Genomic DNA, 17605 nt, shown 5'->3' with positions numbered 1-17605 from the left:
GAAGGCTTGAGAGGTGAGGTCTTACTGGAAGAAGTGTAACACTGGGGTTTCAAATGCCCCTACATTGTCAGTTGTCTCCCTCTTTCTCTGCCTTATGGGTGTTGTCTCGAGATTTAAGATCTCAACTACTGCTCCAGTGCCATGCCTACCTGCCTGCTGCCAAGCTCCTTACCACGATGGTCACAGAATCAGTCACCCTCTGAAAGTTGAAAGCTGAATAAACGTTTTCTTACATAAGTTGCACTGACCATGGCATCTTTGCATAGCAATAGAAAAGTGACTAAGACATCATGAGTTAAAAATAACAATCTAGGTATGTTACGTTTCTTAAATGTCATGCTCAGTTCATTAATTTTGTAATATCCTAGAAATGAATTGTTTTGTATCAAATCTTATCTTACATGAGAATTTTGAAGAACAAAGTAATTCAATAAAAATAGTTCACAGAAGTGTAATTATTTAATCACATTTTAACCAGATCTCTCCACAAATATTACAATTAAATGTCCAGAGATGTGACAGGGACCTATCATGATGATTAATATACTTTGTATTTATTGACTTTCTGTTACTATGTCAAAATAACTGATAATGTAATCTCAGAGGAAAAAAGATTTATTTTAGTTCATAGTTTCAGACATTTAAGTAGAAGATGACTTGCCTGTAGGAGAGAGGAAGGGAGAGGGAGAGAGAGAGAAAGGGAGATGGAGAGGAGAGAGTTCACTTTGACAGCAAAGACCTTTCTCTGAAAAACCACTGGACTATGAGCTTGTGAATGCATGGACCTGCTGACCAGGTCAGAACATTCATGATTCTACCAACACTCAAAAGTCCCACTTCTGAACAGGCAACAGTAAATCTTTTCCTCCCCAAAGTTACTTTTGTTTAGAGCATTTTATTATAGTAGCAGGAGTGCATATTAAAAAGGGAACATAGCTATTAAGTAAAATACATCTTGATCTCATTGCCTTGAATTTGAATAAACTTTTTTCATTTATTTTTAGAGTATCCTAGACAATTAATAGCATCTCTTTCCCCAAAATTCTTTATCTAAATAGACTTTAGAAAGAAATGGGATTTACTTTTAAGCATTTTTCCAGTTTTTATATATGATTGATAGTCTAGTCTCATTCTATAATGAAGTGGTCAGAGTTCCAAAGAGAATAAAACAAACAAAAGTCTTGTTATAAGCAGTTTGGCTTTCTTCTGGTTATTCTGCTTTGAACCGAGGATCCTAAAATGGAAAGTTATAATCAAAGCAGTCTTTCCTTAAAATAAATTTCTGTAAATTTAGAGATCACTGAATTCAAATAATGTATCATTTTCTAAATCTTTGTAATTTGACAAGGACAATAAGGAAGATGTTAACTTTTTCAAGAGTAGAAATTATGTCTTCATTGTTGTGTTCCTACTGTCCAATGTACCTAATTTGTACATGGAAGTTATCCAGGACACATTAATTAGATGCCTGCCTTAAATTGGTCTTAGGTGGCTCTAATACCTGCCAATGAATAAGTTCAGTAATGGGTTCAGTATACAAAATTGTTAGCTGCATGTACCCTGCTCTTTATAGATTTACTTAACTTATCTTGCAAATTTAGAATTGTCTTTCCTCTGGTTATCTACTTTAAAGTTTGGATTGTACTTAATTAAAATACCCAGGTACACATGTACACAAATAAACACATTTCTATTCCTTTTCTTCTTTGGTTATAGGGCTCTTTCTCTTCTCTCAATTATCAACTGGTTATTTTCTCATCCACATTTTTGAGTTAATTATAGATGATGAAATCTTAGATAATTAAATTTTCCAGATAGTTCATTCTCTTATCATTCTGTTCTTAATATTTAGTTCTGCCTTTCAGAGGAGGGAGTTTTAGTACTAGAGTTATATTTTGTAGGGAGAGTCCAAAATTTTGAGCAAACACTTGTGAAAAGTGTTAGGCATCGGAAGAGTTGTATGTTAATAATATTCTTCTGACCACAAAAGTCACTACAAAGGCAATGAAGCATTCTGTAAAAGAGGGATCTTCACTGTACTAACCCTGAAAGCAACATACTGCATGAATAAAAGCAGAGGTTTCAAGCCCATTCTTGGGAAATCCTTTTATAACTACCATGTGCCCTGAGGCAAGTTGCCCAACCTAAGATTCAGTGTTTATATCTTTTCTCAAGCTTGTCACTTGTATTTACAGTTCTGAAGAAATTATACTACTCCAGTTACAGCCACAAAACAATGTATATTCGTTTAAATATTTATAAACCTTTGAGGTATAGCACTATGTTAGGATATCATTCAATTTCTTGAGCAAACATGATGTAACATGGTTCACAGTTAATGGAAAAAAATCCCTTGAAAAGTTACTCTTTAGGGACAGGGTATCTCAAGGGGTACAATTTAAAGAAATGAGGCTGGGTTTCACAATCTCTACACATAGCATATAACAGGAAGAAACAGTTGTGTAATTTGATCCCTCCCTAGCACAGCTGTAAGTTATATCAGCATAGCCATGCAAACTGCTAAGATTAATTTGTGCTTATTTAACCATATATAGTTATCCTTCAAGACGTTTTGCAATAGTTAAGTGTAGTCAGAAGTTTTTCTGTGTCCTGGCTGGCTGGTGGTTGGGACAAATCTCTTCCACTCGCATCCCCCAAGTAAGCACACAGAGGCTTATATTAATTATAACTGCTTGGCCATTAGCTCAGGCTTATTACTGACTAGCTCTTACACTTAATTTAACCCATAATTCTTATCTATGTTTAGTCATGTGGCTTGGCACCTTTTCTCAGTTCTGCCTTGTCATCTTGCTTGCTCAGTTTCTGGCTGGTGACTCCTGACTCATCCCTTCCTCTTCCCAGAATTCTCCTTGTCTGCTTGCCCTACCTATGCTTCCTGCCTGGCTACTGGCCAATCAGCATTTTATTAAACCAGTTGTATAAAAGCATTATCCCACAGCAGCTAAGTGTCTGAATGGTTTTATGATTTCACCTCTCCCTTGACTTGGGACAAAAAAAAAATTAAGAAATAAGCTTGTTAGAAGACACTTGAGGGGTGGGGGAGAAGGAGAGGATGGAATGGGGGAGGGAGATTTGTAAGCTGATTCAAGGTGTACTGTTTTGGTTTGAAATAAAACATGAAATTATCTTGCCACTATACAATTACAGGTATTTCATATAGCATAAATTTAAATGTCTTAGACTCTAACTATTCAATTACATATCATCCCTGATTTTTCTTCTGGTTCTTTGTAGATGTCCATAACAGAATATTCAAGAAGAACAAATATGGACTTAGATCATTTCCCTTAAGTTTATAATTTACTTTTATTTGATGACAAATTATTTAGAATAAGATAGAATAGTACCACCTTTTTCCACCTAAAAGTTTGAATAGCTCAAAGAGGTGCAAGAAACATGAAGAGCCTGCCTTTGTAGCAGTGTATGGACAGCCCTTTAAGATCATAAATATGCCTTAATACTTCCCACACAATCCAAAGGTGCATATTTGCCCATAGTTAACAAGAAAAGATTCCAAACCACATATTATATTTTACCGCTTTTCAATTTAACCCTTTAAGTAAGAAGCAGAGTCCTATTTCATGAGAGATAGGTGTGTTCCCAAGCCAAACCTTTGCCATTATTTACAGGCAAAGGCGGCTGTCACACAAATTGCCTTTGCTTTCTTTTCAGTAAAATGAAAAATTAAATGAATATATGCCATTGTAAACTCTGTCATCAGTATTTGAACTGTATTTTTATGATACAGTAGCTCCACAGTTTGAGTGATTTATCTCCTAATTATCTGTCAAATCAACATGATTAAACACCATGCACCCTCATGAGTTTCATGTAAATTGCCTAATTAGCCACACTCTGGCTGCAAAGGGCACCTCTGCAGAAATTTTGGGCTTTGAAGAGAGTACCCTTCCCCTCTTGCTCCTTACCAGAAGGGCCGCTGCTTTCTCTTTCATCTGCAGGAGCACTGGGGATTTTAACTTCCATCCCAAAGGGCAGGTGATCAGTCCATGTGCTTTCATTTATGCATAAATGTTACTGTACCACTTTCTGCTTTAACTACCTTGACCTTCTGAATGCCATAGGTGGAGTCATATGACTCAACCCTTGGAATGACTACTTAGCTCTAATGACAAAATATTTTCTTTAGCACTGGAATATTTTTTCATATTATTAATGCACTGATGGTGCCATAAAACTTCTGCTGGACAATGTGTGTGTGTGTGTGTGTGTGTGTGTGTGTGTGTGTGTGTGTGTGTGTTTGGTTTTATTCTAGTAGTGGATGTAGGGACAGACTAATGATGATATGAGAGAACTGACTAGATAATGTTTCATGTAAAAGATATGTATAATCTCAGACCTTGAACATTTAAATGAATTATCTTGGAAGCTAACTTATAGATCTCTAGAAATAATTGAAATAATTGAGAAGTTGTGTTAAGAATTTCTAATGGTGGCTTTAGTTTAGTCAGAGTAAAGGGTTTCTAATCCTGTTCTATCTAAATTTTCCTTTTAGCTTCTGAAGTCATTTAAAATATAGTAATCATAGAGAAAGATATTTGCATTACAGACCATAATGATGCTTGTGGTGGTATTGTGTTCCCCGAAATATTATGTACTTCAATAAACTTATCTGGGGTCAGAGAACAGAACAGCCACAATATTAAACATAGAGGATAGGCAGTGGTAGCACACACCTTTAATCCTAGCATTCCAGAGGCAGAGATCTACCTGGATCTCTGTGAGTTCAAGGCCACACTGGAAACACCCAGGCATGATGACTCACACCAGGAAGTAATGGCAGGAGGCAGAAAGGTATTTAAAGTGTGAGGATGAGGAACTATAGCCTGGTTAAGCTTTTAGGATTGTGAGCAACAGTTCAGCTGAGATTCATTCTGGATGAGGACTCAGAGGCTTCCAGTCTGAGGAAACAGGATCAGCTGAGGAACTGGCAAGGTGAGGTGGCTGTGGCTTGTTCTGCCTCTCTGATCTTCCAGCATTCACCCCAATACCTGGCTCCCGGGTTTGTTTTTATTAATAGGAACTTTTAAGATTTGTGCAACATTCTTAGACAAGTCTGAAGGTCTCAAACTTAAGAAGCTCTAAAGGGTGCAGTAGCAGTCTGACCTTCCTGCTCATAGTAACTCCAGTAGACATTGTTATGTATAGGTCTGTTCTTAGAATTCAAATCAAATTCAAGAGTTCCTTTGAGATATATTTTAAGTTTCACTTTATAGTGGAACAACTTCCTTAGTCATGCTGAAGTTGTAGGTTGAAAAACAGAGTTAGTGCTACCACTTGTTCAAATGATTTACATATTTTTATTCTGGCTTTTGTTCCTCTAAATTGCTTCCAGCTAAAATGTGATTTGTTTCTTTGCATAAGGCCAAATAATCACAATCTAAATCCCAAGAAACTTTACAACTCCCCTTTCCCTGCCCATAGGAGCCAGAAGAGGGAAAGACTCAGCAGAAGGCTCTTTTAGTAACATAAATGTTAAGTTCTTCAGACGTGGGAGGAGCAGAGTCAACAAAGCGTGGAACAAGGAAAACATATCAGTGAAATCTTTGAGTTTCATGAACCCTCACTGGGGATGTTGAGAGGCTACAGGGCTGATTCCACTTCAGCAAGAACTTTTGTTTATTCTGCTTATCTCTGGTCAGAACTAATAGTCTTAATGGTTTTGAAAAGCCCTAACAGGCGCTGGGCTGATGAGGCTAGTTGAAGATTAATGTACCTATTTGCAATTGCTCATATTTCCCTCCACCATTTGTAATATATACACTGTAAGTTGTTACAAGATTTGCAGTCTAATGAAGTAAATATCTGCCCTTTTAATTTCTTGCAGCATATTGTCATTGCATCGAGAAAACGTATGCGAATGTCTTTCCAGTTTGGCTGCTCACTTACAGATATCTTTGGGTCTCCAAGCCAGGGCAGATATAATAGCTACACACAAATAAAAATGGACTACATTCCTAGATTTTGATGGCATGCCTTTCATTTTAGATTTCATACATTTTGAACAAATTATTGCAAAGAAATGGAAGATAGAGAAATGTAGTTATAAGGAAACAGATTGGATAGAGCAGAGGACTGTTGTTTACATATAATTAAGTGTTCGTAAGGGCTGGCTGAAGGGAAGAATCCCAGAATTCTATAGTTTGGGGTCTCACTGCACTAAAACAGCCAGCAGTTCTGTTCTCCCATGAAGACACTCAATAAACAATATTGTAGCCAAATGGCTCAGAATCTTGGGCATTTGTTTTCTTCTTCCATGGGCAAGAAACTTTAAAACTTTTACTAGTGTTTGAATTAAGCAGAAACAGGTATCAATGGAATTGAAATATGGGACTCCAGAATTTGATTTCAAAAGATTCCTAGGTGATTCTGATATTTATCCAAGGTTGAGAACTATGAACTGGCAATCAGAGATTCTAATCCTTCTGCCTGTTTGGGTAGGGCTTGATCAAGGCACACAGACTACAACCCAGAGTTTTTGTTTCAGTTGGTCTTTGGAAGAGACTAGGGATTTATGTCTTAACAGGTAGCAGGGGATGATGGATGACAAAGATGTGGGGATTCTGAGATGACACTTTGAGAGCCACTGTTGTTATTTAATCTGCCATGTTTGAGAAAAATACACAGTAGTTTTGTCACTGTACATATTTTTGTTGAGTAAATCAATTATTTTCTTTTAAAGTATAATAAGATAACAAGCCGGGCGGCGGTGGTGGCGCACGCCTTTAATCCCAGCACTCGGGAGGCAGAGCCAGGTGGATCTCTGTGAGTTCGAGGCCAGCCTGGGCTACCAAGTGAGTCCCAGGAAAGGCGCAAAACTACACAGAGAAACCCTGTCTCGAAAAACCGAAAAAAAAAAAAATAATAAGATAACAGTTAATCAAAGTGAAGGGTAAGAGATTTACTATCTGTTTGAACTTTTAAAAATCGACTGTGAAACCGTTATAAAACCCTTATTAAGGATAAGATAATGGGGTGAATCAAGATTTAAAAAAACTCTTTGGCGAGAGCCATAATATGAAATTTAACCCTTACCCCTAAAGAACTAAAATGGCCATCTGTTGGTTTGCCAGGCAAAAAAAGACTTCCCAGAACTGGGAATTTCATTAATACAATCCCTAGGTAAAGTCTGAACAAATCAGGACAGATGTTCTCTATACAGGTGTGTCTCATAACCAATGTAATAAAAGCACTTTGGAGGACTGAGACATATATTCTGAAAGTGAGACCATGGGATCTTGTATGAGGACAGCCTCAGAATGCTAAGGGTTTAAAGAAGACCTGCGTAGTGCCTGGTGGAAAAGGCAGTGGAAAAGATGACTGATTCCAGACTTTGGAATTAGTCTGGACCCCCAGGATATATAGGTGAATTAGAGCTGTGGAAAACATATGACTATGAGTGACAGGTCCCTTCTGGGGTCATAAAGGGGCTGAATCTAAACTGTCTTAGACTGGTAAATGAGCTCCAGCAGAGAAATAGTAGCTAGATTTCTATGTCTACTGGTAATGGAAGAGATGGGTCTTGAGCTGTGGAAACATCACCGGCAATGAGCACCAGAAGGCAAAGGTCCAAATTATAAAGAAGAGAAGGCTCAGAATCATCCATAAGAACCTAAATGAGAGAAAGAGCATCAAGTGTGTGAGAAAGGTTGAGTGATTAACAATCATTTGCGAGTGTCTTGAATTACTCCAGATTCCTTACAGGAAGAATCATGGTGAAATTTGTAGTATTAAACCTCTGGCTTGTAGTTCTTTGCATCACTAACATTTTAATAATGTGTAGAATTAAACAATGGAGGTTTCTCATAGGTGCCTTAAGGACCTCTGAATGTTTTAACTTTCTTAATTTTCACAGTACTTCACTTTACATTAAATGTTATCAAAGAACTAACAAGTGTATAGAATTTCATGATGGCAAAGATATTAGCAGGGAAAGCAGATTGTTTTGTGTAAAGTCATGGAATCACTGAGATAACATGGGGCAAAGGTTGCTAAAGTTAAAGAAAGAATACAATGGATGTGAACCAGAAAGAGCTAAGGCCACTTGTAATTCTTTTAAAACAGATTGATGACTCTTTATCAGACATTAGCACAATCTTGATCAAATGTGGCTAGTATCTAATGCATTCATCATACATTTAAAATATTTCATTATTTTATTTTATGTGTATGTCTGTGGGTCTGAGGCATTGTTTGCATACCATGTATGCAAGTGCCTGTGAAAGCCAGAGGAAAACGTATGTGTAGCTTCTGTGGGAGCAAAACTACCAATTCTTTCTTGTTAAGTTGGGGCATTTTGTGTCTTTCACTCATGTCAAGTAAGTGGTTTTTTTTTTTTTTTGTTCTTTCTTGTCATTTGAGTAGTTACTCTCTACATAAAAAAAATTAAAGTCTGAGCTAACTTGGAACTACCCTTACTTCTCATAAACTCTCTATTTAAGGAGTTATATCAAAATAAGCAAATAAACAAAAATAAGTTATTTTTTAATAGAAAATAGATTTTTTTCTCTCAAAATATATCCTGATTACAATTTTTCCCTTGCTCTACTCCTCCTATTTCCTCCCAAACTCTCACCCATCCAGATCTTTCTGTCTCATAGAAGAAAAACAAGCTTTAGTGGATAATAGTAAAACAAAACTAACGTATCTGAATAAGATAAACAAGCGAACAGAAGGAAAAGAGCTCAAGAAAGGGCACAAAAACAGATATAGATGCAGATACCCATTAATTCACACACTCAGGAATCCCTTACAAATAGAAGCCTGGTGTTTTATATATACCCTAATATACACTCACAGAACATTCTGTCTGCCTTCTCTTCTGCTGGGTTCTCTGAGCCCTCAGGGGAGACATTCCATTTAGGGCTGAAGGCTCCAAGGTTTTTCGTTCTCTGCATGATGTTCCCATCTGCTGCAGGAAAAAGCTTCTCCGATGATGGTTGAGCAAAGCATTGGTCTATGAATATAGCAGAATGTCATTAGGAGTCATTTTATTTCTCTGTTCTTTAGGTAGAAGTGTAGTATTTGTTTTATCCTAGATTACTGGGCTACCTAGTCTCATGTTCTACAAATTCCGTTTCATGGAGTGGGACTTAAGTAAAATCAGATATTGACTGATTACTCCCACAAATTTTGTCCTACCATTGTACTAGCATATTTTGCAAGCCAGACACCATTGTAGATCAAATAGTTTGTGGCTGGGTGGGTACTTATGTTTCTCCTTTGGTAGCATGCAGAGTACTTTGCTATATCAAAGACACTAGATCATAGGGGTGAGGACTCTATGTAGGTACCAGCTCTACTTCTCTATGCTTCATAAGTTATGTAGGTGTTGTTTTCAGCAATGGGGCCTTGTAGCTGGAGTTTCCTCCAGTCCCGCCCAGGTCCGCAGCTGCTCAGACCCAAATAAACACACAGATGCTTATATTAATTAAAACTCTTTGGCCTAATGGGTCAAGATTCTTGCTAGCTAGATCTTACACTTAAGTTAACCCATAATTCTTATTTATATTTAGCCACGTGGCGTGGAACCTTTTCTCAGTTCTGCCTTCACATCTTACTTCCTCTGTGTCTGGCTGGTGACTCCTGACTTATCCTTCCTGCCTCCAGAATTCTCCTGTCTCTTTGTCCCACCTATACTTTCTGCCTGGGTATTAGCCAATCAGCACTTTATTTATTAACCAATCAGAACAACACATTCACAGCATACAGAGTAATATCCACAGCAGGGCCTTGCTGTCAGTTTTTGGAGAGAAACCTGTAGTCTTGGCAACAGCCTGGATTATTTGGAGATTGTATGGGACCACTTTGGCTAACAACTCAATTAGATGCAACTTAATTACTTACTGGAAGCTTCATTTGGTGATGAGATGTCCCATTGGGGCTCTATCTCCCTCATTGTTTGACTATTTCATTTAGATCACCTTCATATATGTAGATAATTTAAGAAATTTCTACTATATGAAGTGTCCATACTATCCATCAAATGCTCTTTAATTTTAGCTGTCTCTCCCCATATTTTCTTCCTTGTCTTACCTTTACTACCACTTTATCTTCCCATTCCAGCACCCTCTTTCTATCTATAATTATCTATTGTACTCTGCTTCAGTAGGGAGATATTTCTGTCCATTCCCCAATTACTTATTCTATACCTACCATCTGTGGTTCAGTGGATTGTAGTTGAGTTATAATTGACTTAACAGTTAATATCTACATAAAAGGGAATACACAACATATTTGTCTTTCTGGGTCTGGGTTACCTCACTCTAGAAAACTTTTTTTTCTGCTTCCTTCTACTTACTGTGAATTTAAATTTTGTAAACAGCTAAGTAATAAACCATTGTGTAAATGTATCACATTTTTTTTATCCATTTATCTGATAAAGGACATTAGGTTGTTTCTAAATTCTGGCTACTGTGAATAGAGCACCAATTAGCATCATTGAGCAAGTATCGCCATGGCAGGATGAGAAATCTTTTGAGAGTATATGCCTAAATTTAGTAAGTTCTCTATGTACATGTGCTAAATAAAAAGTGATTTCTCCCAAAAGAAGAAATTCTCATTTACTGAGCAATTTACATCATTGAGAACTAGGAAGAATACTCTCTGTGTTTGTCAGAATCAGAATTCCTGAAACTCAATAAGTCTGCAATATCTGAAACCTAAAGAAAATAGAGCATACAATGTTAAATTACTTTCTATCTGACTCTTCCTTTTATTATTCTGTGAGACAATATAGTAATAAAATAAATGGTGGCATTGTTAGTATTATTTCTTAAAATCTCCCCATTTAAAAATATAATATCTGGAAATGTCATGCTTCATTTTTATTTACAATTAAATCGAATTCTATAGCTGTACTGACTAGCTTTAATGTCAACTTGACACAATCTAGAGTCTTCTGAGAGGAGAAAACTGCAATTGAGAAAATGCCTCCATAAGATCAAGTTGTAGGCAAGCCTGTAGAATATTTTTAAAATTAATGATTTATGTGAGTGAGCTCAGCCCATTGTGGGTGGTGTCCTTACAGGGGGCTGGTTGTCCTGGGTTCTATAAGAAAAGAAGCTGAGTAAGCCATGAGAAGCAAACCAGTAAGCAGGACTCCTTCGTAGCTTCTTCATCAAGTCCTGCCTCCAGGTTCCTGTCCTGACTTTCTTCGAGGATAGACAGGGTACACCCTTTTCTCCCCAGGTTGCTTTTGATCATTGTGTTTTATAACTCTAACTCAGACAGTACTACACATTCATTTTCCATTTGTCAATTGAACATTAAGATTGTTTCCATTATGTAGCTCTTGTGAAGAGAGCAACAATGCACATGACTGAGCTAGTATCTGTTGAGTAGGATGTCAAGTCCTTTGGGCAAATGCCAAGGAGTGGTATAGCTTGGTCTTATAGGAGATAGCTTTCTTAGCATTTTGAGAATTCTCCACTTTGATTTCCAGAATGGTTGGACCAGTTTGCAATGCTACCAACAGTGAGTGATGGTTCCCAACAACTGCTCCAGCATTTGTTACCCACTTTTTTGTTGAGCTTGACATTTTGACTAGGGTAAGAAAAAATCTCACAGTTGTTTTAATTTGTATTTCCCAAATTGCTAGGGATGATGAACTTTATTATTATTATTATTATTAGTAGTAGTAGTAGTAGTAGTAGTATCAAGATATTATTTAGTCATTTTTTCCTTCTTTTGAGATCTCTTGGTTAAGATTCCAGTGTCATTTGTTTGTTTGTTTGTTTTTGACTCTTTAGTTTTTTAGATACACTAGATATTGTCTGTCACCCATAAAATCTAACCAACATTACTGCTTAAATATGAGTTGAACAAGAATAACAGTAGACATGTGATTGTAAATGATATGTTTATGTGGGTTGTGGTGGTGGAAGGCCCCAAGAGGCATCAGCTTCCACCTATACAAAGAACTATAAACAAGTAGGAATGCTGAGAGCAGAAGGAGAGCACACAAACTGGTTATCTTGGTATGTGTTGGGGGTGCTACCCACCACCCCCACATTTCCCCAGAGTGCTCTTGAGTGTGAACAGCAGGAAATATTAGATAGAAAGGTTTAGAGGGGTGTGATAAAGATAGAAAATACAGGATAACCTGGAGAGAGCCTGGAACCTATTTCAATGGATCCTGACTATCTCTGTCCTGGGGTATATAAAGGGAATGCCAAGGGGTGAAGCAAAAGACCTCCCCCCAGCACAGCCAAGTGCAGACCATCTCAGACACCTGCACTCAAACCTGTGTTCTAATCATCCTCTATGCAGGTCTCCTGAGTAAAGTCACTAGGAAACCTGATAATCAGCTCCCACAGTTATCCAATATCAAATTATAAGTCCTGGAAATATATAAACATGTACACAAATAACATTATACAGATTGAGACAATTGTACATATATATACATATATATATATGTATATGTATACACACACACACATATATACACATACAATCACATATAGATCTAATTATACCTTTTCCTGGCATATGCCCAAAGGACTTGGCAAAATTCTCAAGAGATACTTGTTCAGTACTGTTCATTGCTGCTCTGTTCACAAGAGATAGAAAATAGAAACAGCATAAATATCATTCAATTTTCATATATACATGTATATGTATATATTTATATGGAAAAGTAGATCATAAAGTTGAAAGCAAGCAAGGGGGTATTTAGGAGGGTTTGGAGGGAGGATGTGGAAGAGGAAAATGATATAATTATATTAAAATCTCAAAAATAAAAGACATGATAAAATTTATATAACACACACATAAGGCTAGTTAGTTTATTCCTTTTGATGCAATGGGCAGTAGCATGAAGTGAGATTATGAGGTATTAATATATAAATTGTGAAACTGTTCAAATGGTAGCTAATAGAGTTCAGTATTAGAATGAAATATTTCAGATGCCGTTTGGGAAGGGCATGGCAGCTGAGGAAGAGGCTCAGAATGAATGCCATCACTGCTGCAATCACAGAAAGTGTGGTAACCATGTGCACATGTGTGTGCTTTATACGTTCTGATACTAATCACTATTTACTCTATACACGTAAATAGCAGATAAATGAAATAAACCTCCATGTGTGTCTATTTAGCTCCATGTGCCTATTCAGTCAGATGTATAGATAAATAAACACCGAGAAGGTAATTGAATATGAATGAGAATCTACATTGAATACAGTGGATCAAAAATTGGCTGACCTAGGTTTGGAAATGAAGTACTCATGCCTACAGGTTGAAGCATTTTTTTCACTAATTATTGAAACTAGTGCTTGGTCCAAAGCATAAATTGCAAAGAACTTACTGTAACTTGATCTACTAAGAGATGTAGAGAAAGCCACCAGCATGAAGCTCTGAAGGAAAAAGGCTCTTTCTATAGCAGAATAGCTAGTAGCCATTCCCATATGAATCAGATGGGCAGACAGGCTGCTGTGGCAGCATCTCTCCCATCAGACATTTGATTTACTTTTGTATTTGTTTGGTATTTGGGAGCAAATATCAGTCCTTGAACATTCACAGCAAGCATTTTGCTACTGAGCTACGCCTCTGACCTCACACCCCAAGGTTTGGAATCTTGCACCAGTGAACTACAAAGTAATATGTTGAGACAGAGACTCCTAGAAGGGATGGAATGAGTGAACTCATGAACTTGGTTTTCCCATTTCTAGAATTTTTCTTTCCTTGAGAAAATAATTTTTGACCTGATATCTCAAGTTCTTTCACATATGATATTCTCCTTTTATATTAATCTCTACCATGTACCTTTCTGCAGTAATCCAATTCACAATTGAGAATAGATTACAGAACATTTCCCAGGGGAAAAAAAAACTTTTCTCACTGATCTTTCATCCCTATATTAGAACCACATGAAATAAAATTAGTCCCTGGAAGACGAAGACCATTCAGTAGGATATGTGTGGTTTCAATGGCTGAGATCATTTACTTCCTGGTGGAGGTGATTCAGTGATATGACTGTACCTTGAACATAGGTTATTTTGGCTTATTTCACATGATGGAGTTCATTAGTTTTGTCAGTTACGTTGGAAGTGTGTGAGTAAAACCTGTTTTATATTGTGGGAAGGCAGGCCTCAGGAAATAGCATCCTTCACAATGCTTACTTGAAACATAATTTTGAAAATTTAATAAAAAATGTGTGCCATATTTACTTAATGTGATCATGATTGGACTGAAACATACACGGCTTTTGCAAGCACATTCATTTTATAGTTTAATGTAACTCTTGAAGTAAAATAGTTTCTTTACTTCCGTCTCTACTTTCCCCCTGTGCTCCAAATGTCATTAGATCTTTAACTCACAGATTTAGAGAAATCCCAAATACTGTTTGTTTATGAGATGCATTTTTCTTTGTAGTATGAAGTTAAACAGAAAAGAAGATTTAAAAAACCCCACGTATTTATTCTTCACAGTATCAGCCACATAACACTGTAAATTCTTCAAAATAGGCAGACACAAGAAATACAAACTCCTCAGAAATGGGGATTTTCAAGACTCTGACTTTGCTAGAAGTGGGGATGTAGAAAGTGTGGGAAGCCCTGAGTGAGTGAAGAATGTGTGCTGTTCTCATGTGCACGGCCATGTCAAGAGCTCTTATCTCAAATTCATGGAGGAGAGGCAAAACATTCTTCCCAGAAGATGGGGCTAGGAGGAAAAAAGATTTTTCTTTGGTCAGTATATGGATTTTGATAATGTGTGCAGATAATATCCTCTACAGATTTATCCCTTGGGTATTTATGGCCTAAAGACTATGCCTTGCAGAGACTAGCCCCTCCTTGTTTATTTTTGTGTAAAATAACCCTGATTCTATGTTTGGCGGCATACAATAACTCTGCCTCCCTGTTCAACTCTATCTACTAAACATGCTGACCATTTCTGAGTGCTGTGGTTCCTCCAGGAGAAAGACCAGCTCACCCAGTCTCAGCTTTCTGTCCTTGTTTCCATCTATCTGTCTGTTCTTCACGCCCTTGCTGTCCCAATCAGGTCCATCCCTGGAGATATGCACAGAAGCAGCACATGTCCTAATCTTTTCCTCTTTCAGTCTGAGATCAGAAGTGGCAAAAGCATGAAAAGAAGAGTTCCATGTGGAATTTCCTGGGATAGCAAGCAGGTATATAGAACTGTGATTTCCAAACACAGAACATGGAGACACTTTGCATTGTCCCACGTTTAAAAATAACATGTATAAAACAGCTCACTTGTGTTTGCTTCATGACATTGAACTTGATAATCAGTTATTGTTCTTCAGCTTATTTTTTTCCTATGAGCTCTCCCACGTGATTCTTAAATGCAGGCTCAAAATGACTTGTATGTACACATAGAGTTGTTTGCCAAATGTGCTTGTGTTGTCCACTCCTTGTTGTCAATTGCCACCTGCCATCTACATTTAGACTGGAGAGGAGAGAGGCTGCTGACTTCTAAGTTTAGAGGTAAAATGGAAGTCTATCTTCCTTCCATGAGGCTGGCTGCCTCATTCTGGGATCAATAGAAGGACCCCAAAGGAAAGGTCATCAGAAGACAGTAAATACCATTGTGCAGGAGCACTTTTGCCATTTGCAGGTAAAGTGTTCTTTTCCTTTTTAAAGGTAAAGTCTCCCATCCTAGTACTAACCATACACCTGACTGCCTAGCTTCCAAGATATGAGAAATCTTAAAGGTGGTATCAACCTCTTTTCTTTTCTTTTCCTCTCTTTCTTTTTTCTTTTTTTTTCTTTTTTGTGGTTTTTGAGACAGGGTTTCTCTGTGTAGTTTTGGTGCCTGTCCTGAATCTTGCTCTGTAGACCAGGCTAACTGCAAACTCACAGAGATCTGCCTGTTTCTGCCTCCTGAGTGCTGGGATTAAAGGCATATGCCACCACTACCTGGCTCAACCTCTTTTCTTATGGCTTAGTTATCTATGCTGAAGAAGAGGTGGAATGATTTGAAGAGCCGGAGATGGTAGTTAGCTTCAAGGAAAGTTTCTTCCAGACATAAGAGAACTGATGTACATATTACCTCCCAGAGACTCTGGTAGCACACGCAACACCTGCTCAGGTTAAAACCAGATGGAGACCTAGGATTGAAAGGGGGAATTGGTCCTAGAGTTCCACCCCTAACCAAGAAGCAATTTGTAATTTATACCTGCTAGCAAATGGAATATCATTGAGTATATTAACGATACTTCAGGACAGGCCTGATGCCTAGGAGTAATTGATTAAGACAAACGAAACTTGATTTTTGTGTGTGTGTGTCAGCTTTTTGTTTCATTTTATTTTATTTTAGCTTATTTTGTCTTCTTAGGGTTTTTTGTTTATTTGTTTGGATTTTCATTTTGTGTTATTTTATTTGAGAGTGAGAGTGAAAGAGCAAGAGCTAGAGAGAGTAAGAGAGATCGAGGGAGAGGGAGGGAGGGAGGGAGAGGAGGGGGGCGGAAACAGAGAGAACCAAGCTGGGTGGGTAGAGAGGTGGGGAGATCTGGGAGGACTTGGGAGAGAGGAAAAAATTGTATGGAAATACATTGAATGCAAAAGTTTTTTAAATGAAAAATAAAGGTAAAGTCAGTGCAAAAGCAAAACAAAGGACAAAAGGTTTAAAATATGTCAGAAATAATATTGAAACATTGATGTTTGATTGATTGTTTTCTTCTTTTTCTCATGGCACATTTCGTGAACACATCTAATAAGGACATGCTGACTCACATTCCCCACTCATTACCAGGATTTATTGAACCTAGAAATTAATATTGACTAGGGCAAAACAGCCACTGAGTTCTCCTGCAGGTCAATAAATCTGGTGGTGGAGGAACACCAAACAGGAATCAGTACCTTTTCCCTCTGCAGTTTGCTTTTTTGCCTTTGCCCTTAGAAGAATGTCAGTACAGCTGCCTGCTTCCAGTGGGCCTATCATGTTTTTTTAAAAAAAATTTAGTAGCTGGCCATTTAGAATCTGTTTCCAATTTACATTGTGCACTAATAAGGACCCGAATATAAAGTTTCCCTCAGAAGCATTAATATGTGTAGGAATAATGAAGCCAAAGCATATTTATCAAAGTGAAATTTCATAAATAATGCCAGAAGAAAGGAAAAGGGAAAATAAGAGAAATTGCTATGCACGACACCAAAGTAAAAAATGTGTATAGTTTGATTACGCATATGAAAAGACACAACTGTGGTATGTTCAAGGCATTGGGCATTTATGGACATCACTTATTTCTTTTGTAAATTGAAGTTCTGAATTGGCCTTTCAGGCATCTGACACTTCTATGATTGAAAAAAAAGAACTTGCAAAAGTATAATTTGTAGGTCTGGGCTTTTCCTACAATCTGAACTCTATGGAAAACCATTTAAGACTCAAGGGCAAGAAATCACAAAGAATTCATGCTTGTCTTTACTTCTTAAAAGTTTTCCTTTTTTTTTTTAGAACAATTTGCTTACATATCAATGGATGGTGGATAAAGTCATATTTAAACCAAAAGTGAATTTCAGCAAAATAATAGTTTTTAAGCTTAAGATCTATGTTTAAATCCTGACCTTTGTGTGGGACACATACACACACCCACACAGGGTGGAGG

Source organism: Peromyscus leucopus, chromosome 10, assembly GCF_004664715.2.
Source record: "Peromyscus leucopus breed LL Stock chromosome 10, UCI_PerLeu_2.1, whole genome shotgun sequence".
In the NCBI taxonomy this organism is placed as follows: Eukaryota; Metazoa; Chordata; class Mammalia; order Rodentia; family Cricetidae; genus Peromyscus; species Peromyscus leucopus.
The sequence above is the reverse complement of the archived record's forward strand: the minus strand, read 5'-3'. Positions refer to the sequence as shown.